The sequence below is a fragment of the Trachemys scripta genome, chromosome 2 (assembly GCF_013100865.1).
Source record: "Trachemys scripta elegans isolate TJP31775 chromosome 2, CAS_Tse_1.0, whole genome shotgun sequence".
Lineage (NCBI taxonomy): Eukaryota > Metazoa > Chordata > Testudines > Emydidae > Trachemys > Trachemys scripta.
Window position 1 is genome coordinate 249,109,177 of NC_048299.1, and position 19,731 is coordinate 249,128,907.

At 38.3% G+C, this 19,731-nt stretch overlaps 1 long non-coding RNA gene across 1 annotated transcript in view; it reads right to left on the reverse strand.

The window, feature by feature from the left end:
- Positions 1-412: 412 nt before the first annotated feature.
- The window catches only part of LOC117871670, a 60,790-nt gene continuing 41,471 nt past the window's right edge, over positions 413-19,731 (reverse strand). The window contains exon 3 of the long non-coding RNA XR_004644325.1: positions 413-1,994. This is a non-coding gene — a long non-coding RNA (uncharacterized LOC117871670). The remainder of the gene's footprint in view (positions 1,995-19,731) is intronic.

A 19,731-nucleotide genomic window follows, 5' to 3' on the forward strand; every position in this document is an offset into this window, starting at 1 on the left:
AAAAAACACACACACCACAAATGGTCCTAACTGGCATCTTTCCTGGCAGTGTCAAAAGGAAGGTCACAGACTGAATGGGCATGGGAACTGATCAGCCTTCTCACCCTGGAGGTGGTCCTTCCAGGGCAGAGGTGGAATAGCATGCACTGCTACTGTCCCTGTTCAGTGGATAAAGTACATCCATGTATAGGTGTCAATCCATCACCTTTCATGAAATTCATTCCAATTTTAATAAAAACAAACAACAAACAAGCTGCTAAAGCAATTTATTATAAAGAGTTTTAGCAAGGGACTCCGCTTCTGCTAAAACAAAAAGCAGGATTTTTCATCATGCCAAGTCATATCTTGAAACAGAACATATATATATATATATATATATATATATATACACACACACATATTATAACTTGATTGATATATTAATATAATAGCATTAGTTAAGAGCTCAACGGAGTTATTCTCGATTTGCACGAATGTATCTGAGATCAGAATTTTGGACAGTTTCTTGTCTCAAAAATATCTGTTTTGTCTGTGCCTTCTTTTTCTTAAAGAAACTGATGAAAACTTAATACTGATTTGTCATGTATAACTGTGCGGTGGAATCAGATTTCTCTTTCCAGTTTCATCACTATTTCCAAACGGGGATTTTAAAAGATTGGAAAAAAATTAAAAACTTAGTAGAGAATCAGTTTTTATCATCAAAGTCAGCAGGAGCTCTCTTACTAGTGTGCAAACTGCGCCCCGCACTGGTCCCCTGCTTTGGAGGAACTCTATGAATAAATTAAATTTCTAGAGACTGCCAGCTTTGTAATCCTGGCCTACTGCTCTTGGAAAAACAGCTCGTCCTCCCTAGTTGCATCATTTTAGTCATTTTAGGGCTACATTTTATTTCTCTTGCAGACCAATGAATCTGGGGGGGGGAGGCCAGGGCCTCAGAAACCCCAAGCTATGCCTCCTGATCAGCAGTAGGTACAAAATAGAAGTAAAAACAAAAAGATCTATTTGGAATGCATTCTGCTTATGGAGCATCACTGTATAATATAGGTGTTTGCATCCTAACAGGCAAAGATAATATTAATACCATCAGCAAATTGGATAATACAAATGGAGGATCAATCTATTTTTGTCAATAAATTAGGTTTCTACTTTTTATTATAGTGTCTTTGCATGCTTTTTGCAGAAATGTTGCTACTGAATCATATTGAGCAATCAAACTTTAATCTAAACAATGAAACCATCATATTTTTTTTACTTTGGGTTTAAAAATGCATGAGAATGGAAAAAGAAAAAAAATATAGGGAACATGATCTTTGTGGGCAAAAGTGAAAACATTATTACCAACAAAACCTTCCTAAGCAGCCTGTTTGGAACTGGAAAGACCATTTGGAAAGATCTAATCAAAGTGATTTTCTGCAGATATCTCACAGGTGATCAGGATAAAACCCCACAGATTCAGCACGTCAAATATTTATCATATACATGTTTGCCTGAATCATGATAAGGGTGAGGTTTGGGACTTATGGACACTGAGATACGATGTCACCTGAGACATCCATCTGATTCTGATTGCAGACAGAAAGGAAATGCCTTGTAGAGGCCAGGAGAGAGAGGCAGGGGAAGGGGGAGTAAGGGATAGTAGGAATGGACAGCTCTTGTTCCCAGCTCTAATATCCCAGTGCAATTATTTTGTGGACATCCACTCCTTGCCTGCACAGGAGATAGGGCTATAAGTGTATGTTATTTTTTAATTACAAGGGGGTAGAAAAAATCCTGATGATGGGCTGGAAGGTGCCATTGCATTGTTATTTTTTTCTCTCCCTTCGTTTGCTGATTATGTGAGCTGGGCTCCTTTGCTAGCCGATGATAAGCAGAATTTCCATGTTCTCTGCATAATTAATCCATCTCTGCCTCTCTTCATGCCAACTCGCCCGTTATCGCCGGCACATGCCTGAATTGCAAAAGAATCCGCTCTTCAATTGGAACTTATTGATATTCTAAGAAAAAAAAAAAGAGAGAAGGGGAAAAAACTGAAAATCCTTAAGTTTAAGCCGCAGATTTTTAAATGGATTAATTTCGCTGCAATCGCAGCCATCTAAGGCGGGAAGACAGGCAGAGCAAATTGAAAGCATCTCCATGTTTGCAGAATTGGGTCCAGAATGCTGAAATGTACTGGCACAGCTCTCTTTTAAAGTCAGAAAATTACCATTCATTTACATCACATGAAATACTTTTTTATGCTAGAAATATTCAAGAGACGTTCTTTAAATGCCTGCTAATGCTTGATAACATTTCTAACTTTCAACATTTTGCTAGACTTTGATATGACATGATAGGAATGCCTGCCAGTGAGGAATATTATATGTACTAGTAATCTCTTTTTATCACATATTTAGATTATATCATCCTCCTCTTAACCATCCTGAAGTAGTCTTTAAACAATGTACTCGGTGTCATAGGCTCTTATTTAGTATACTCATGCAAGCCAAAGTTAGTAGGGTATATTTAGACTTTGTCTACAATGGAATTTTTTTTAAGTGCCAATGCATCTTAAAAATATAAAAGTTTATCTTTTTACACTCGTCACACAGTTAGCCTGACTTCATAGGATTCACTTTACATTTAGAAATGTTGTGTCCATCTCATTTGTAACATATAGTTTTTGTTATTTTGATACAGTTTGTGTGGATCCTACTTACATTATGAGAAAACTCAGCTGTATTACATAGAAGGCTGGCATTACACTTTGAATATCAAGAGCTAACGGAAAGGATGCTACCCACCCCCTTCTCCCAAAATATTACCAGAACCTAAATATTCCACTCTTTTTGCTTCTTTAATACAAAAGTCACATTCCTCATTTCCTTGACCCCAGGAAGCAGCAGCATTCGGCAAGACTGAGAGATGTTTTTTTTAATGCCTCAGCTAAGCTACAACATATCTAGCATTCCATGTCCATATGCTAGAAATCAGCAATTTATGCTGTTGTAGAAGGTAATGTTGACATTCACAGTTAACAGAGGGGAGGAGAAGTTGCTACAATTGACATTGACTACAAATGGAAATTTAGCTGTTTTGAAATCTTTGTCATTATTAAACAGATCTGTTCCATTTTAAACATACTATAAGAATGAACTGCAAAAAAATGAGACACAGGCAGGCACATACCACAGCAAAAAAATGAAACAGCAAAACAATGATATTTTTGGAGACATCTGCTTCAGTTACAAAACAATGATTTTAATAACTGATGGGCCATCTCAGCATAAAATACCAGCATTTGTGAGGAAATCAGTGTAGCTAATAAGTAACTAAAATGTCAGTATTCTATGTTGTTTTCAGGCAATAAGCTGAACCACAGAGAAATGGCTCAGTCACTATGTTAGTAATTTAAGAAAAGCAGCAAAAGAGAACAAAGAATTTACGGTCGCTTTCAAATGACTGAGCATTATAAGGCATTGTTAAACTTGCAGATATTAGTGCTTACATTACAATATAGACAGTGCAATTTTTACCAAATGGTGTTGTTTTAACGATTTATTTTGGAGTGAATATTCTTATGTTCACATATAGTTATAATAGCTGCTTAGCTGAATACTTAAAACCAAATTAAAAAGAAATGAATTAAAAACTTGAAAATATAGCTTTAGCAAATGCCTGTAAACTATGAATAAAACAATTTCAATTACTTTTTCCACATACATCTATCATCTAAATATGTAAATTAAAAGCTATAGTTTCAAAGTGCCTGAGAATTAATTTCCGGTTGTGTAACACTTTCTGAGAACAGAATTTAGCTTTATTTTCTACCAAATGTTGAAATTCTAAATATAACACAGAGTGTATCTGAAGTGCATATAACTACAGAACTCCCTCATCTAGGGTGAAATCCTGGCTCCACTGAAGTCAATAGCAAAACTGAATTGACTCCGATAGTGCCAGGATTTACCTATAAAATAGATATAGGACGTAATCCAGTTTGCACTAAAGTAATTGTCTGAATTCTCATTTACTTCGCTGGAAGTAGGATTATTTTCATAAAAAGCTGAATTGTAAACTTAAAGCATTTACATTATTATATACATATATAAAAGCATTAGACACTCAAAACATGTTATATTTATTAAACAATAAAAATAAAGCACAGATAATCTTTAATTACAATTTACTTATTACCATGCTGGTTTTAGTGTAAAATACTTCTTTTGTGTATTTTCATTCTGTTGTTAAGACTTAAAAATGTAATAACATGCTATAATAGGAATTATTAAAATAGTTGTAGACCAGTAAACATTCAATCAAATTTTACATATGAGGGTACTAGTAAAGAAGGCTGAATTTTAGTATCATGCAAATAGGACTTGTCACACAGAAAAACTAAGAAATTCTTCCATTGCTGCAGAAAGAAAAATTCTTCCAATAATACTGCTGTTTATGGTTGGTATACACCAGTTGACGGAGTGAAAATGTGTAAGGAGTGAAAATGAAGACTGTTTCTTGGAGCAAGCAGTGGCTGCAGCTGATCTCCCAACCATAGGCTGCCCCTTGTTCTAAATGTTAAACTGAAGACTTCTAGATTTCCTTCTGGCCTGTATTTATATTGATCTGACCGTGCAGTTTCCCAAGAGATGGCCGGTGGTCTTCAACCATAAGCCACCAAATGCTCCTCCCCAGGACAGAAGCCTAAAGCAGACACAAACTAAATGGTTGAAGTCTACCAGTCTAGATTTCACAGTCTTGAGTGAACACAATCCCAAAATACCTAACTGGAAGAAATTTAATTGCCAATTGGTTGCAGATATTTCCTGCAAGAAGTATCTTGAAAATTTCCAATAAATAAAATATCATAAGTAACTGCAATATCAACTTAAATAATGATATAGAAAGGAAAACACATTATATTAGTAAAAACAAACATACATCAAGTAACACAAGAAATTCAATAAATGATCATTCTGCTCCAGCAGGTAGGAGGGTAGGTGAGTGCTATAGAACTAAAGGCGAGCCAAACGGGCTTCTTCTGTAGCCTCTCTTAAGAGGGGAGAGCCTCCCAGCTTCACCAGCCAATCTTAGGGCCCAGAGGGCAACCAACACAAAATTGGGCTAGGATTAGTTGATGGATGTGTGGGCACCAAGAATTCTCTCTGGCCACTGACAACAAGGGCAAGATGGCCTTGCTGCCTTGAAATAGGGGAGCGGCCTGGCGAGATGGAATATTATCATCTATTTTAGTTTCAGTCTGATTTGGACCCCTATTTTATTACTTATGCAAAAAGGAGTCTCTCAAAATGTACCCCTTTAAGCTACTTATGATGAGTACCCCCTCTACTTATGGTGAGCTATTCTGAACATCATAAAACAATATTTTTGCCAACAGTTACCACACATCTGTATGTGAAGTAACACAAATTTTCCCTAAATGCAGAAGGAAAAATAAATTGCAGATACTAGAGTGTGTTCAATGTGACTTTTTAATAGTTAACATTGTATCTCACAATTATAGAGCCCAGAAGCTTTCTTCCCTTTTTTCAATCTGCAGTGAGAAGGAATAAAGTGTATCTAATTCTAAACCCCTTAGTTCTACCAAAGATAGCATATATAGTCTATAAAAGACATTCAATGAATGCAAGACTATCTCTTAAGGAGACGGAGAGATGAGCAGTAAAATGTTGAATTGACTTGGAAGGTACAACTGGTTTTCATAACAAAAACTGGGACAAAACTACAAAGGCCTTGCCCAGACTGGAAATAAACTAGACCTCTCTGTGGTAGAAGTTATAGTGTGGACAGGATGTAGGCATTTTTACCACTGTGTCAGCTAATCCTACACACTAGTGGAGTTGAACTGCTGCAGGAAAATACTTACAAATTTTCCCAGTTTAAATACATTCACAAATGTGGTTTTTTTGCATGAAAAAAACACACACTCAAACAATCTTTTTGCAACATTTTTTGTGCAGAGAGGAAATGCATGATTTATTAGACCCAGAAAAGCTGTCTGCTTTATGTATTCTCCTCAAAATTCTAGTATTTGTTGCAAGCCGAATACAAAAAATAAGACGCCACAATCCTTGACCAAAGGAACGATATAACTTGGCCATGAAAGAACAATTAAAAAATGTAAAATACATTAGCGGATGATAGAAAATTGAAGTGCATAAATTGTGCAGTGCTGGTTGAGGCACTTTCCAGAGGATTATTTCAAGGAGGTCTTGAAGATGGAATGGGAGGTTGCTTGGCACACAAGAAGAGGGAGACCTTTCCAATCTTAAGGGGCAGCATGGAAGAAGACACCAAGATGATGACACAGATATCAAGAATGATTATGTCAGGTTTCTACTACCCTGAGGAAGGGAGATGGGCTCTGACAGGGTCACTGACTCTTTTGTGTAGGTGAAACCAATGAACTGGCTATGGAGGGGTTCCTTGTAGATTCCACATTTGTGTCACTTTCTTGTTTGTTTACAGACATGTTTAAAAAATGAAGCGAAAACCAGTAAAGGAAAACTTTCCATTCAAGATTTGCTGAGAGGCAGAATGAAGAGTAGAGAGAGAGAAGCCAGAGCCACAGACCACTATGGAATTGCCAAAATTTGACAAATCACAAATGGTCTCTCTGCATAGCTGAGAGTGCAAGAGGAGCCCAAACTGTCTGAATCTGAGGCATCTAATGAGCAGAAACAAAGTGATTTCAAAATATTGACACAGGAAAATCAAATTCTCCAAAGCTACTCAGAGCATTTCCTCTGGGTCATTGTAGCTCAAAACAAAAGTAAAGCTAAAGCCTACTCAGAACTGAACATATTTTTTATTTTTCCATTTGAAACGTGGGATTATTTCCTGCAGGCATTTGGAAGGAGAGTGTATGCAGGACCTTGGTTGCCAGTAAAAATTCCAATTTTGGAAGCCATTATCAGTCAGCATGAAAATGGGTCCAGTTCTATGGAAATTAGCTCATTACTATTATTTTTTTTTGCTGGCAACTGTACAATTTGTGCTTTTTGAATTTTGAAAAGCAGGACATGAATTGCAAAGAAAAAAACGAGTTAGTTAATTACTGAGGAATCCAAACCTATGTCTGGAATAACATACTCAGACATCCAGCTGAACCTCAGGCCATATTCTCTCCTAGATCCCCATGTGTAGCTCCAGCTCCTGTCAAACACAGAAGCACTGAGTAAAAAAATTAGCATACAAAAATATTAGCCATTGATATGTTGATACTCTAATGATCATGATTAATAGCTGAAATCTATCAGCATCACATAGTAAACAGTGACTGCTGTAGAAAACAAGTTAAATATTCACTCTGAATTGTGATCATGTTTCATTCTCTTCACTTTGTTTTGTATAGGATTGACCAACAACTCCATTACTGTTTCTTTAACAGGGTGCTTACTTATGGAGATCTAGCTTGTTACCTCATCAAAATACAGTATTTTCAACTGCAGTATATTGAATATTTAATGGTTTAATTAAATAAATGAAGGCTATGCTCTCCTTCTGATTGATCCCAAGGTGTGATACTTAGTAGAATAAAACATAAAGATGAATTAAATACATTGTAGTAAATTTTAACTGCGTAATTCCAAGGATAATAATATTGCTAAAAATATTATTCCCTCAAGAGCAAGTAGTCATTTACCTTTAGCTCTAGCTTTCAGCTTGGTCCTACATAAGCATTCAGTTATAATTTATTATAATGGTATTCTTTACTTATATTTTTCAAACACAGATCATCTAGATTAAAAAGTATACACTTGTTTAACTAAATCACATTTATTTTACACTATATTCTTATAACCTAAAATTTAAAAAAAAACAGAAAGGCAACTTGCCATGATGCTCAAGGCAACATCTTTGATGAAAGGGTTGTTGTGGTTCGATAGGGTACAATGAAATGACAGGTATGAGTGGCAATTTATCATGCTCACCCTTAAAAATTCAGTATATGCTTAAATGAGCATATTTGCAAACATATTTAATATTTAAGCAACTCACCTTTGCGACTGTTAGCTGACCTAACAAAAACATAACAAATTCAATCTTAGATTTTAGGTATGTGATTTTTCACATTTGTGTGATCTTTACATTACCAATCATATATTGAAACTATTGAATTGTAAACATGTTGCAGTAATACTAGGCCATATTTTTAGAAAAGTTAGATACCTAATTTGGGTAGGTATTTTCTCTGATTGCATGAGCATATTTGTGTGCCTAACTTGCAGCTACAAATGATTACATCTTAGATCAGCAATTTAGCTTTGGCCATAATTAAGTTCATGTGCTAATTTAGCTAGTGACTTTATTCCTGCAAACAGCTCCATTCAGGTACAAGGGTTTGCCTATGCAGAGCTCATTACAGGATTGTGTTCTAAATTATGCACGTATTTTGCATACTAACTTGTTTGAAAATGTGTCCAACATCAGATATAAATTAGGAGTTTTACCTGAGAAAGGACTGCAGGGTTGGGACCCAAAAATCCTGAGCAACTTTCATTGATTGTTTTTCTTTATGCCTTATATTTCCTTAAATCCTTATTTATGCAAACAACACACAGGTAGTGTACCCATATTTAAATAACAGAACAATAAACAGCAAAGAATAATGCAGTTGGGCAAAGCAGAAACTCATGAGGCAGAAAATACTATACTGGCAAGCTTGCTGTTGTACACATTTTAAATTCCTCTAGTTTTATTGGAAAATAAAAAGTGCTTGATATACAAATGCATTAAGCACTAGATTGTATGTGATTCAAGTACTTTGATTTATAAACAAATGCTTTATGATTTGCGCTAATAATCTTTATGCAACTAGTCAACATTGTATTTGAAAAATATGATTCTGAAAGAAAGATTAATATATTAGCTTTAAAAATTGATATTTACATGTTTGCCGCCTGTGTTCATTAAAGTATATATTTTCATACAGAAAATAGTAATGAAAAATTCTGTTTAAAGCACAAATCCTAAGCAATTCATTTTCCATTTTAGCAGCAGAGTTTCAGTGATCACTGTGAGCTTTATTATTGCTTTATTTCCAGGAATTATTAGATCTTTCTTAAATTGTTCTATTGCAAATTTTAAACATATGATTATTTATATTACAATATTTAATAGAAAGCTGAGAATTGCAAGATAGTTTACAAGTGGAACTAGTATTACACTTCTTGTAACATCTTTCCATTAAAAACTTAACAAGCTGGATTAATTGCTTCATGATAGATGGTCCTTTTAAAAACTTGTTATTTTCCATGAAACATAACATAAATATCTTATAATATATCAGTATTAGTCTGTTTTGAAATATCTATTTTCTCCCCCAAAATATAGAGTAGATACACATGCTGCATTCTAATGCTCTATTTTATACCATAATAGCTTCGCAAATCAAGGAACTTTAAGGTACTAACACAAATGCATTTGCAGTATGTATGAACAATAAAACAGACTGATTCTGGGAGCCCAATACTTTTATAATAAACTTGTAGATTGTAAAAATATATATATACAAATCACATTATAGTAATAACACATTATTTTGTCACTCAGATGCTATTTTGATGGGTACCAATATAGAAACTTTGATAGAAATCCCTGAAATGAGTGATCAAAATTTAAATATTATACAGATTTTCTAATTCTAGATGAAATTCGTACTGAAAGCAAAGATAGTTAGCATGTATTAATTTTCAAAACTATATATTTGTATTTAAAAATTAAAAGATGTAGTAGTATTGTGTGGATTTATATTCAGATGACCTATTTATTATTAACAACTAATTGTGAATATTAATTAGGTTATTCATCTGTTTCACATCTATCTACACGTATCTTCAAAAAAAGTATATTAACATCTCAGACTAAAAACCTGGCACAGAAATTATACTCAGCATGTTTTTGAAAATATATTTTACACTTAATATTTGTATAATTCAGTGAATATGAGAATTAAGTTATTTCTGCAGCAAATGTAATTAGGATATTATTCAGTTAGAATGGACTACATTCAGTAAGAAATAAGATTTTTGCAGCTGTTGTTTGCTAGTACTAGGAAGTTGTTGCCTCTTAGGACTGAAGCAAATCCTGAGGAGACAAAAATGTCTTTACCTTGAACAGAAAATTATATTTTCAGTTTTCTGCATCTACTTATGCAGATTGTCTAGATCTTTTGCATCTAGCTGTCACCTCTATCTTGCATATGTGATGATGAAAATGGCCATCAGTTGATGACATCAAATGGACTTCTCTAAAACCCTGATTCATCAAAAGCACTTTAGCAAGGGCCTGATTCATATTCTATTCTATATTGGTTCTTATATCACGCTCATCATCATAGTATCTGAGCACCTTCCAGTATTGTATTAAGCAACTTGACTGCACATTCGTCATGTGTTATTTGTTCTCTCAACCTCTCTCCACAGTGAGAAGCACATGCAATAGAGTGTCTTGTTTTGATAGATTTAAAAAAAAACAAAAACTATACATGTTACTATGTATTTATAGTAGAGATGGTCAAAGAAATGTGCCTTGCACTTGTAGCAGTGATATCTGTGATGGTCCTTATTTCCTGTGGGAATTCATTCCACAGTCTCAGGTTTAAAACAAACAAAAGGAAGTATTTTTTCACACAACACACAGTCAATCTGTGGAACTCCTTACCAGAGGATGTTGTGAAGGCCAAGACTATAACAGGATTCAAAAAAGAACTAGATAAATTCATGGAGGATAGGTCCATCAATGGCTATTAGCCAGGATGGGCAGGGATAGTGTCCCTAGCCTCTGTTTGCCAGAAGCTGGGAATGGGTGACAAGGAATGGATCACTTGATGATTACCTGTTCTGTTCATTCCTTCTGGGGCACCTGCCACTGGCCACTATCAGAAGACAGGATACTGGTCCAGATGGACCTTTGGTTTGACCCAGTATGGCCATTTTTATGTTCTTATGTTCAGGCTGGCTCTCAAGAAAGCACTGTCTCCCTTATTGTAGGGAGTTCTGTTGTGCCAGAAAAGTGTACTTGTCAACCATGATCTTCATCCTGGAGTTTTGCGTGGTCTTTTAGATATCCTGGGTCCAAGCCATGGAGTGCCTTGAAATTAAAGACTGAGGCCTTAAAGCTGATTAGAAATCCTATGGGAAGCCAGCGTAGAGGGGAGGACACATTTGATCACAGTAGCCTGAGTTGTGAGGAGGCACCCTGCAACTTCTGTACTAGTTGAGGTTTCTTAACACTGAAAGTTTCATGTCCAGGTATACTGCATTGCTGTAGTTGAACCAAGAGGAGACAGGCCATGAATAACTGAGGCCAGGTCATCATCTGCCAGGATGGGACAGAGTCTCCTAGCCAACCGGAGATGATAGAAAGCATTACTCATGAATGCTGCTATGTGAGAGCTTAGCATCTGTGAGGAATCCAAGAGTACTCCTAAACCATGGACTGAATTGGCCAATTGTGGGTGTGGACCTTAAGATAAAGGAGATTGCACCGTGGTTGGAAACCCTTCAAAATGCTTTCCTGTGCCCACCACCATCACCTGTGTCTCACTCGAATTCAGCTCCAGCCAGCTGTTCTTAAAAAAATCCATTGAAAACTCATTGAAGCCAATGAAAACATGCCCATTGACTTGTGGGGATTTTGGATCAGGCCTTATGTGCATAACTTTAAGCACATAAACAGTCTTATTGACTTCAGTGGTATTGGTCACATGCTGGAAGTTATGCACATGCTTTGCTAGATAACTAAGGTTCAAAGGATCAGCATCTTGCAAGATTGAGTCCTAAATGCTATGCTAGATCAGGATCTAAGTATCCACTGAAGTCCATTGAAGGAGAGCTGGATTCTCTTGAACTAACTGCCCAAATTAGCTGTGGACATTATTAAAGCAGTAAGAAGAATTATAATATTAAAAATGTACACCATGTAAAAAAAAAGGCAGTTAGTGCACCATTTGGTGATTTCCTGGAGGCATGCAGTTAGAAACACTGATCTGGAAGTTAAGTAATAGAACTTGGACCTTAATTTTAAGAAATATTTTTAAAGTAAAATGATACTTAAACAGAAACATGGAATAAAAATATATTTTAATGGCACATGGTTCATTTTTTGATCCTCCTTTATTAGGCTCGTGGAGTGTTAAGGCAGAGAAATTTAGCCTTAATTCTCTACCCATGATGCCTTCGGTAGGAAGTATCAGTATCATGTGCCAGCAATCATGGCTGGCTCCAGGCACCAGCGTAGCAAGCATTGGCCTCATTACCACTACAAAAGTGATTTTTCCTCTCTTGGTATTCTACTGTTGAGAATAGCCCACTTCCAGTTTAATTGAATTTTCTCGTTAGCACTGACGCTCCCATCTTTTCATGTACTGTGTATATATACCTGCATACTGTACTTTCCACTCCATGCATCTGATGAAGTGGGTTTTAGCCCACGAAAGCTTATGCCCAAATAAATTTATTAGTCTCTAAGGTGCCACAAGTACTCCTCATTGTTTTTGCAGAAAAAAGAAGATATTTTCATGGCCTGCATGAGTTTCCTACTGAATAGCTTGGCCTAATACTAAATGGAAGCCATTTCCAATACCTTATATGGCAAATAAGATTATGCAGCATTTCTGCTTGATAAAGCTCACGTTAAAATAGAAGTTTTCTCTGTTTGATAAGTTGTCCTTTTTCCATGAGAGAACACTTAAATAGAACCCTTGGAAAAGACAGAAGTAAACAACAGAGTATATTTTATAGTACACAATATTTCATAAACTATGGAATTTGTTAAAATAAATGGTATTTTGAATAATACAACTTCTAAAATTTTGAAGCATTACATAATTTGCATCTTGGATTTATCATTAATAAATATATAAATCATAAATCATTTATTCATACAGTGTAATGTAGCAGTTTATTACATACTGTGTGAATTTTGTAATCAGGGAATCCCCTGATGAAAAAATAGCACAATATTAATTACCAGCACCATCTGTGCTAAACAATAGGGAAAACAATATTTTAATACAATGACTTCATGCATGTCAGTTATCTTCAACATTAAACACTGCAGTTTTGTTGATGTAGTTTACCTGTCTACTCATTTAAATAACTGATGTTCTTACAAAGGTTAAAACTATGAATAAATGAATTACAATGATATATAAGGAAATATACTAATAGGTCCTACATGGATCTAGCTCATTCATCAATTATGTGTGTATGCATAGATGTATATACACACACACACATTTACTGTGCCACTTGCCAATCAGTCATGGTAGTTTGTTGTAGCTTTGTTCAGGGTTTCTGTCTTTTTGAAGTTAAAAGTACTGTAGTCATTGGATCCTCACAACAGAAATGTGAAAGCATTTGAGAGAGCATGTGTGATTATAAAATATTCTTCTTCGAGTGCTTGCACATGTCCATTCCATTGTAGGTGTGTGCACATCTTGTGCACAGTAGTTGGAGAATTTTTTCCCCTCAGCTGTACCTGTCAGGGTGGTCCAAGCACCCTCTATCACCACATGCCACTGCATGCTGGTATAAGAGGCCAGAGCTGCTCCTGATCCCCCGCAGTTCCTTCTTACCACCAGCAACAGTTGTTGAAACAATTCCAGACTTCTTACAGCAAGTGCTTCCCTCACTCTTTTCTGTATATATCCTGTTGATGTTAGCAATTAGTTAGTTTTAGCTCATTTTTAATGCCAGGATTTTGTTTAATGTCTTTAAAAAAAAATATTTCGGTACCAGGATTAGTACTGGAACAGTGCCTCACTTCCTGGGGTTTCAGTTATGCCAGACTTGCGCTAACCCTCTGCCTGTTAGCAACACACACCTGGGCTGCTTAAAATGTTTGGGAGAACCCCACATTAGTAACAACTGTCATATTTCTAAAGGATGCAAGCCCCACTCAAAGAAAGACAAAGCAGTGAGGCTCAAGTGCTTACTTATGAAGGCAGCACTTTGCCATCCACAGGAGTCATGATATGTAGAAAGCACCGCAAGTACATCAGTTTAAATGCAGAGTACCCTTCCAGAGATATCTGTGGCTTCTTGGTCCCATTCACCAGTTCTGAAGAAAAGATTTAGGTCTTGCTCAGGTTTTGTACCTTGATCAAGTGTGTCAGTACCGAAGCCAAGTGCAGGCAGAGACTCTGCAAATCATTTTGGGGAGAGGTTCTCCCTGGAGCACGTCACCTAAAAGGAGGGTATCGCTGCCTCTGAAACCTGTACCAGGTCCATTGAGGCTGTCCCCTGAAAGATCTTTGTGGAGCCATCAGATAGTGCCACTTACAATCACCCCGGAGGCATACACAGCTGCCAGGGATCTTCTTAGCCTCTCAGTACTGGTATCACTGGCAGTACAAGAAGGTTACCAATGCCTGCAGATCCTACCTCACCACATCAAGAGCCTGCGGTACTGTTTCCTTCCAAGTATCCGCAAAAGCTAGTGCAATTGAGAGGCAACTCAACAATGGTATCCCTGATACAACCATCCCCGGGCTCGGGCTACATCTCTCCATTCCCAACTGGTTCTGCCCTCCATTGTCAGAAGTATCAGACACTTCTTCTTCAGACTTAGAGTTGAGGTCATCTGTATCCCATCTAGAACAGAGAACATACCTCTCCCTTCCCCCCCCCAACCCCCACATCAGTGTCTTGTGGACCATTGACCATGCAGCAACCTTGGCATTGGCCTCCTTCTAAGGATCAAGAGTTAGGGCAAGGATGTGTCCAGGCCCATATCAGTTGGCTGTTCTGGGAACAGTGCAGCATCCCCCCTCCAGCTAGGACTTAGCCTCCACTATCTTCAAGAGCACTGTGGGGGCATTGGCACTAAGGGCATTATTCTCCAGTTCCCGATACCAGTGTTGGTAGTGACCAGCCAGAAGTCACTCAGGCAGCTTCTTCACTGCAAGACATAGATCAGTCACCACCTCAAAAGCCTGTGACATCCTCTTCCTCATCACCAGATAAAGCTGCTGAGATGGAAAGTGATTCACCACTACCGGAGGATCACAGAGCTCACTGAGAGCTTTTGAGAAGGGTGGCCTCTGTGCTCGACTTTATGGGAGAGGAGGTATGTGAAAGGTCTCACAAGTTGGTGGACATTGTGGTATCAGTGGCCTCTGCCAGCATGGCTCTGCCAATTAAAGAAGCCACTATGGAGCCAGTCAAAGCACTTTGGCAGACACTTCCCTCCTTGCCTTCCCCAGTAAAATAAGCTGAGAGGAGGTGTACTATGTCACCTCTAAGATATATGACCATTGTTACTCTCAACCTCCTCTGGATTCCCTTATAGTGGCAGTTGCCAATGAGTGGGAGAGAAAAGCCTCAATGCCAAAAGACAAAAATTCAAAGAGGCTGGATCTGTTTGGTTGCAAACTTTATTCCTCAGGAAGTCTGTGACTCAGGATTGCAAACCATCAGGCAGTCCTGAGTTGCTATGACTTCACTCTCTGGGAAAACATTATAAAATTTAGAGAGAAGTTACCAGAGGACTGTAGGCAGGAGTTTATAGTAATGGTGAAAGAGGAGGTAAGCTGGTCATCAGCACTGCTTTCCAGGACAGTTAGTGCAGATTCAGATGCTTGAACCATGGCATCAGCTATTACTATGAGAAGGGGTTTGAGGTTCGAGTCATCTGGGTTACATCAGAGGTCCAGCAGACCATTGTGAAGATCCCTTGTTTTCAGAAAAAAACAGATAAAATTTCTGGGCAACACTAAAATATCTTAGAATCTATAATCCAGTTGTCAAGGCTGTATCCCCACTTTGAACTTTAGGGTACAAATGTAGGGGCCTGCATGAAAACTTCTAAGCTTAACTACCAGCTTAGCTCTGGTCCCGCTGCCACCATTCCCAATGGATTCCCTCCCTGGGAAGCCTTGAGAAACCTTTCACCAATTCCCTGGTGAATACAGATCCAAACCCCTTGGATCTTAAAACAAGGAGAAATTAACCATCCCCCCTCCTTCCTCCCATCAACTCCTGGTGAATACAGATCCAACCCCCTTGGATCTAAAACAAGGAGAAATTAACCTTTCCCCTCCTTCCTCCCACCAACTCCTGGTGAATACAGATCCAACCCCCTTGGATCTAAAACAAGGAAAAAATCAATCAGGTTCTTAAAAGAAGGCTTTTAATTAAAGAAAAAGGTAAAAATCATCTCTGTAAAATCAGTATGGAAATTAACCTTACAGGGTAATCAAACTTAAAGAGCTCAGAGGACTCCCCTCTAGTCTTGGGTTCAAAGTACAGCAAACAAAGATAAACACTCTAGTAAAAGGTACATTTACAAGTTGAGAAAAACAAAGAAAAACTAACACGCCTTGCCTGGCTATTTACTTACAAGTTTGAAATAGGAGAGACTTGTTTAGAAAGGTGTGGAGAACCTGGATTGATGTCTGGTCCCTCTCAGTCCCGAGAGCGAACGCACTCCCAAACAAAGAACACAAACAAAAGCCTCCCCCCCCCCCCAAGATTTGAAAGTATCTTGTCCCCTTATTGGTCCTTTGGTCAGATGCCAGCCAGGTTACCTGAGCTTCTTAACCCTTTACAGGGAAAAGGATTTTGGAGTCTCTGGCCAGGAGGGATTTTATAGTACTGTACACAGGACAGCTGTTACCCTTCCCTTTATAGTTATGACACCAGTGAAGGAAACAGTTTTGTCCACAGCAGCCATACAGGCACCAAGTTTTTGTTCCTTGATCCCAAGATCCTCCCAGGGAAAGGGGCGGGGAGTTATAGGAGGTGTGCTCCACCATCCTCCTCTTTAGCATCAGTGAGGTCATCCCATCCAGCCACCTCATCCAAACAGCCATTTTGATGGGTTGGTCCAGGGCAGTGTAACAGTTATAATTCCATCATTTCCCCACCTTTTGTTTACCAATCACTTATCCCACTTCCTAAGTGTTTGGGTCCAGTAACATCGGATCGGTGGCTCTTAAGCATTGTGGAACTGGGATATACCCTCCAGTTCATTTCAATCCCTCTTCCCCATCCCCCCTTTCCTGTCCCTCTTCACAAGATTGTCCTTCAACAGGAGGTCCAGTCTCTTCTTCAGGCAGGGGCCATAGAGGAAATCCCATTGTGCCTCAAGAGGAAAGACTTCGATTCTAATTACTTCCTCATTCCCAAGGCAAAAGGGGATCTCAGGCCTATTTTAGATCTAAGAGAGTTGAACAAATTCCTGAAGAAAATAAAATTCCTCATGGTTACCCTAGCTTCAGTTATTCCCTTCCTGGAACAGGGGGACTGGTATGTTGTCCTCATCTTAAATGAAATGTACTTCCGTGTCGTAATACACCACAACCATTGGACGTTTCTCAGATTCTTGGTGAATGGATACCATTGGCAGTGCACAGTTCTTCCATTTGGTCTTTCAGCTGCTCTTTCGGTGTTCATGAAGTTCATGACCGAGCACTTCTATGTGGCAGCACATCTATGAAAATTAGAAATCCATGTATTCCTGTACCTGGATGACCGGTTGATCAGAGGTTGGTCTGAGGCTCAAGTGTTATCCAGCATATCCACCATCCTCACCATGTTCAACACACTGGGTAAATCGAGTCAAATCAATCCTAAAACCAGTACAGGGAAAAAGTTCATTGGGGCAGTCTTAGACTCCACAAAGGCCAAGGCCTTGGTATGCAATGCAGGTTCAAAATGTTATGAGACCTAGTGCTGCAGCTGAAAGCATACCCTCTCACCACAGCACACAGCTGTCTCAATCTCCTGGTCCACATGGCAGTTTGTATTAGTTCAGCACACCAGGCTGCATCTCAGAAAGCTACAGACCTGGCTAGCTTTAGTGTATGCCCCAAGTCATTATCATTTGGACAAAGTGGTTTGAGTGCCAAAGTAAGTTTTATCATCTTTGGATTGGTGGATGGATTCTCTGAAAGTTTGCATGAGGGTCCTGTTTGTTCCCCCTCTACCAACCCTCTTTCTAGTCACAGATGCATCATCCCTGGGCTGGGGAACTCATATGGGGTCCTGCACACTCAAGGTCTCTAGTAATCTCAAGATCCAAAGACTCATATAAATGTCCGGGAGCGAAGTGTGATATGTATAGCCTGCTCAGCCTTCCTCCCCCACATAGAGGAAATAATTTATTTTCTAACAGACAACTCTGCAGCTGTGTTATACATAAACAGGCAGGGTAGAAGAGTTAAAAGCCCTAGTATGCAGTTTTCCACAGGCATAAGGTTTATCTTCAGTCTCACCTAAAATTTCTCACTAAGGTATTCTCTAATTTTCACGTTAACCAAGCAATCTATTTGCTGACTTTCTTTCTGAAACTTCATGCTAATACAGATGAAGAGAGAAACTGTATCCACTGGATGTGAGAAGAGCTCTAGCTTTCTACCTAGAGTGTACTATGTCCTTTAGGTCTTCTACTCAGTTGTTCGTTGCAATTTCAGACAGAGATAAGAGCAGTCGAGCGTCTACTCAGAGGGTTTCATCCTGGATCTCCTCATTTTTCGTTTTTGCTACCAGTCGACTAATATAGTTCCACCAGCTGGAGTACTGGCACATTCTACTAAAGTGCAGCAACATCAGTGGCTTTCTTGGCACAAGTATCTGTCATAGACATTTGTAAAGCAGCAACTTGGTCATCTGTCCACACTTTTGCTTTTCATTAAGCCATTTCCCATCAGTCCAGGGATGATTCCAGTTTCAGATGGGTTGTCTTACAGTTACTGTTCAGGTAAACTCCAAGCCCACCTCCACGTTTGTCTGCTTGTGAGTCACTTACAATGGAATGGGAACATGCAAGTACATGAAGAAGAAAAAATGGTTACTTAACTTTCTGTAACTATTGTTCTTTGAGATGTATTGAACATGTTCATTCCATAACCCACCCGCCTTCCCATCTCCATCAGACTCTATCCAGTATGAAGGAACTGAGCAGGGTCGGGGGGGCGGCTCTTGGCTCTTACACCAGCATGCAGCGACTCTTGGCAAGAGAAGGCTCTCAGACCACCCCAACAGGTTCTTTGGAGGGAAAAAATTCTCTGACAACTGTGCACAAGACTCTCACACACCAACAATGGAAATTTACAAAAAATTAAAATGTCAAATAAGATTGGTCCCAACACCGATCCCTGAGGAACTCCACCAGTAACCTGCCTCCAGCCTGATAGTTCACCTTTCCATATGACTTGTTGTAGTATCCCTTTTAACCAGTTCCTTATTCACCTTTCAATTCTGATATTAATCCCCATTTTCTCTAATAATTTCCCATGTGGAACTGTATATAATGCCTTACTTAAATTCAGGTAGATTAAATCTACTGCATTTCCTTTGTCTAAAAAAATCAGTTATCTACTCAAAGAAGGAGGTCAGGCTGGTCTTGAACAATCTACCTTTTGAAAACCATGTTGTATTTGATCACAATTACCTTTTACCTCTTTCAAAATATATTCCAAGACCTTGCATACAATCGAGGTCAAACTAACAAGGCTGTAGTTTTCTGGATCATTTTTCCCCCCTTTCTTAAAAAATACTATATTAGCAATTATCCAGTCAGAGGGTCTGAACCCCAAGTTTACAGATTCATTAAAAATTCTTGCTATTGGGATTGCAATTTCATGTGCCAGTTCCTTGGATGGAGATTATCTGGGCCCCGATTTAGTCTCATTAAACTGTTTGAGTTTGACTTCCACCTCGGATGTGGTCATTTCTGCAATCATATTTTCATCCCCATTGGCCACCTTGCCACTACTCCTAAGCT